The sequence below is a fragment of the Eretmochelys imbricata genome, chromosome 5 (genome assembly GCF_965152235.1).
Source record: "Eretmochelys imbricata isolate rEreImb1 chromosome 5, rEreImb1.hap1, whole genome shotgun sequence".
Lineage (NCBI taxonomy): Eukaryota > Metazoa > Chordata > Testudines > Cheloniidae > Eretmochelys > Eretmochelys imbricata.
Genome location: NC_135576.1, coordinates 111,730,996 through 111,736,379, shown reverse-complemented (window position 1 = coordinate 111,736,379; position 5,384 = coordinate 111,730,996).

Genomic DNA, 5,384 nt, shown 5'->3' with positions numbered 1-5,384 from the left:
ATGTTGGATGAAGATTCTGCTGCCTGGCCAAAGGGATGTGGAAAAAACATCTGTAGATATGACAGAAACTCTGTATGACAGAGTAGTTTATAATCAACCCAGCAACTCGGTCTGTGACACCTGGCTAACCACAACTGCAGCAACAGCCTCTCTGAGTGACATAGGAACATCTAGGCCTGTGGTTTTCACATAGGTTTTACCATATGTTTGCTTGCAGAGACCTAGAGTTGTTATGAAGAGGATGCTCTGTGAACTCTTATCGCACTAAAGGTTTCTGTGTATTTTTCAAGACAGAAGGAAATACATAGATCTACACAGAAGTGTAGAAATTATACAATGTGAATAAGGTATCCAGCAAAGAGCCCTTTTTTCCTGTTTGTGAACGGATTCCATTTCTGACAAACAGATTTATTCCTACCTATTCACAGAACAATATTGACTGTTTCTTGTCCATGTAATGCAAGTGTTCACCAAAAATCAGATGTTTTTGCATCCTGATTGGATGTTTGAAACTCTTAAAATAATAATGTAAATCTTACGAATTCTTGGATGAATAACCTTTCATGCAAAAATTCATAAAGTTCTTTGAGTTACTCACATTTTTGCAAATAGCCAGCAAGTGAGTGCAAACACAATAAACAAGAGTGAATTATATGGGATCGCCTGCTTTTATCTATAAGTCATGTCTTGTATTATTTAACCAGCTCCAGTCAAAAGTGGTGTGTGGAATCTAGGCTCCATAGGCAGCAAGACAGCTGTAAGGTGGGTGGACCCCGTTGGGATGGAATGCTACAGGCCATAGACAAGGGAAGAGGGACTTCCCCATGTTCTTTGCATACAGCATCAGCACATTAAAAAAAAAAATAGAACAGTGAAGAGGAAGTGGTCAGATTATTTAAGAGACTCTTGAGATTTTGGTGCCTTGCCAACACTTATGACAAAACGTTCCTGTTGGATCTTTTTAAGCCCTTCCTCACACAGGTTGAACCTGAACAAACAGCCGTACAGCATGGAGCTCCTGTGAAGCTATCGGACACTAACAACTAGCAAAGGAAGAGTAAACCCTCTCTCCCCCACCCCAACACACACACATCAATGTTCATCTTTGTGCTAGCAACCTGGGCGCCTCCCTGTCCCAACATCCAAGTCCAGTCACCCTGTGAGCAGCCACAGGAGAGGCGGTCTCTAAGACAAAAGGTCAGAAAGGAGGTTGATACAGAAAGCCAATGAATGACCATTATTTCACTATGTAAGACACACTGTGTGACAATTGCTTATTTTCTATTATGAAGATCAGTACCATAAGCTTCCCCGCTCAATCCCCAAATTCTACTTTCCCGATTTTCTTTGGCCTCAAAGAGTTCAAGTCAGCTGGAACTGCTGATTTGTGCACTACTCATTTTTCTAAGTATTTGTTTGCCTACCTTTTTTTTTTATTGTACTCAAAAGCACTAATTATACATAATGTTTCTTTACTTTCTTAAAGAAGAATAAAAAACCAAAATCAGTCCAGTAGGCTAATCAATCAGTAATGGAATCTCCAGCCTCATTTATTAATGGTCTTACCTCCAATCTAGTGTTTCTCTCTCCCCTGAAACACTTGTAAAAGTCTTCTTCATTGCCCTTTACCTTATCCCTACAGCTTGTACCATCCTGTATTAATATAGCTGACTGTAATATGCAATCCTTCACATTATTATAAGCATTTTAAATTTAAAGATACAAATAATATTTGTTCTAAAGGTAATTTAATATTGCAAAATAATTACACACTTTCTGTAAACTTTCAATACATAGTCTTCAAGTAAAACACAAAATACAGGTATTACGTTTACTGCCCCTTTTAGAGACACTAGGTCTGATTTTCAGTCCCCAGTAGGTGTACATTTGTGCACATATTCAGATATTTAAAAGAACATGTATGTGTAAAGGCTGTTTACCTCCAGGACATGCCTGTGTACCGCCAGGACATGCCTGTGAAAAGTAGACACACATTTGCCTCTGTGTAAATGCACATAAATTCCAAGGCCAGAAGGGACCATGATGATAATCTACTCTGACCTCCTGTATAACACAGGCCATAGAACTTCCCCAAAATAATTCCTAAAGCAGATCTTTTTGCAAATATCAAATCTTGATTTAAAAATAGTCAGTGATGGAGAATCAACCATGACACTTGGTTAATTATTCCAGTGGTTAATGACTCTAGCATGGGGTTGAAAATCAGACCCGCTGAAGTCCATAAGGCTTAACAATTTTATATGAAGGAAGTTCTATTTATTTATATACATACACACACACACACAGTCTTTATATTAAAATAGTTATACCTTAAAATAATATTTTTGTTTATAAAGAACGCACCCCTACAAAAGTGATCAAGATTCTGAACAACAATAGTTAACTATAATAATCTTATAGTACACTAGTTGAATCTAAAAACACAAGGCCCAGTTTACCTCCGATGGGAAATGGATTGGGCCCTTTGGCCCCAATCCCATGAACTCAAGTCACTTTACACACATGTTTATTTATGAGATTATTCACACATGTGCTTAAGCATCTGCAGGATAAGGACCTTAGGCTCAGCTCAAGAAAGCACCTAAGCACATATTTAAAGCTTTAGTGCTTTTCTGGATAGGGCTGTCCTGAATCAGGGCCTTAGTTCAGAAAAAAGGTAAAAGTTTTACTTTGAAGTTCACAGAGCTCTGTTTTCATTATGGCTCATAAGGCCACAATGCACAATTAAAACAAAGCAAAGAACCAATGTGGCCTTGACAGAAGAGATTAAATTAATTTAATATTTTATAAGGAGTTTAAAGTGCAACAATTACATTTTGAAAAGTCAGTATTTAAAAAAGGTGGACTGAGAGCACTTATTTAGAGTGGAATTCCTCCTTACACAGTAAGTTCTGCAATAGACTTCTGTACATCAATGGAATGTTTTTTGTTTGCATAAACATATATTACAAGTACAGAAGCCAGAGGTTAGTTTAACAAAACATACAGAGTACATGTGCATGCATTCATTCACTTCTGAGATAACTAGGTGCTCAATTGCCACTCATTTATAAAAACTACTTCCCAGTGACAGTGAGATTAGTGATCAGGATTTCACAGCCTGCCCTTAAAACATTGGAACTTGTTTTTTTTTATTTAATAAAAAGCATGAGTAGAATTTATTCTCATCGCTTCTAGTAGTGTGAACCTCAGCAATCACGAGTCTCACAAACAATGCTGAAAATGACTTACAATATACAAAACAGTTTAGTACACAGTATTAAACAGACCTTATCAGAACTGGGGATTTATCAGGCAATATAAAAATGATAGGTTCCAGCAAGTGAACACCATTCTGATGAAGAGCTGGTAGTAAAACTATTTTAATATCTGAGAAGTATTACAAACTGAGTGTTCACTAACTTTATTGAGGGAGGGAAGGGATACAGCAATTGTATAGTAGAGAGTAACAAACATTATTATATAAACTCTAACAAACAGGTTGTGTACAAAAGATTTTAATTTAAAAACTGTTTGTTTCCCACAGTGACCAGAAGAGAGAAGGGCCAGATCCTCGGCTGGTATAAATCAACATAGCTCCACTGAAGAGAATGGGGGTGATCACAGGTAGGATCTGACTCTTAGATTCTAGAAGATCCAAAATTTTCAGAAAGGTAGCAAGTTGCTTACCGGCTTTAAACTCCCAAAAAAGATAGCATATGCCCGGAATCTATAGGTTTCCTTTAAGCGTGGGTACAGAACTCCCAATTAACTTCAGTGGGAGTCTGACTCAATTAAGGGCTGCAGAATTTGGCCCCTTATCTCCGAGAATGAATTTAGATAGAAAAGTTATACACAGAAGATGAAGTAAAAATACTTTAAATCTGCTATTCCACCCAATAGCTGTAATACTGAAAACATTGTTTCCTAAAGCCAGTACCTGCTGGTGCACCTGTTTTTGTCCCTAGCAAATTCTGTCCAGCAGTAAGACTTCTTAGCAAAGTTGGGGGGATCTTATTCTAGCACACAGAAAGGAAATATAACATGTCTTTACAAAAAAAGAGGTTATTGCACATAATCTGAAGAGGAATGAGGCCCTAGTTAGCAGGAGAATCAAGCTAAAGTCCAGTGTCATTCTTTGGTCAGTTGCAGAAATGTGCTGCCGGCTACTTTAACACAAAGGGCCTGATCCTCCTGTCTGGTAGAGCTGGCTTTAGTGTAGGACTAGTGGGATGTGAGAGGGGCAAATGTGAATTCACAAGTCTTTTGAGTCTTCCTGATCCTAGTGCCTCCCTGGTGTTATTCAGACACCCACCTACAGCACAACTTAGAACAGCCCAGATGTTCAGTGCTGCTCTAAGTTGTACCCAGCTGTTCACAGCCTTAAGGGGCTATGCCAGCACCTGGGTAGAGTCAGAGTGCAGTGACTGTCTGGCCCCCATGCTCTTTTCCCTAGGGATGGGGTGCAAAGATGAGAAGCATGCAGCTGTCACTGGCTCTATATCACCCAGGGATTCCCCAAGTAACTAGTTAAGTTGGCTTCACGGCCCTTTTTTACATGCTGAAGCTGCTCAAAGAAGTGCTGAGGATCTGGCCTAGAATACTGAGGAAAAATCATATTGGTGGAAAACACTAACCACTGAATTCAGAATTTAATTAAGGATTGAGGGTGGTGTCTATGGTCATTTCTATCTATTCAGGCTTTAATACATTTCAGAAAAGCCAAACGCTTAACACCTATTTTTCAAGTTTATGGGAATGTACTATACATTTTACATATAATTCTGACCTGTTCACAATTATTTGCATTTTCATGGTTATTTTGAGTACTACTAAATACTCTGTATCTGAACGCCAATTAATGTTAACAAATGCGGTTTATGTTATCAACTAAAGGCTAGCATGAAGCCTGCTGGTATGAGACAGCATCTTCGCTTTATATTGCTAAACCACTCATTTTATTTCTTGTTCCACAGCAGATTTGTATTTGTTTTTATTACACATTATTGGAAAAATGTGAACCCTAGATCTGGAGTGCCCATATTGACACACCTACGGGGAAATCCTCACCCCCACTTTGGCCCCTTTACACTGAGTAAAATGGACTGGACAGGCATAAAGAAGCTTGAAAGCCCCGGTTCCTCCTAAGCGATGTTCCCCCTGGCGCAGGCACTACACAAGACATCCATAAGGCTGCCCTACGAGGATCCGCTCACAAATCCTGACACAGGGGTTTTACTGAGGGTGGGTCCAGGAGCGGGAGGGGTGAATTGGAGGACAGGGACATGACGTGCAGTACTGTGGAGATTCCAGGCAATGCTATGACCCTTAGGTAGGGCCCCACCAAATTCATGGCACTGAAAAATGTGTCACGGATTGTGAAA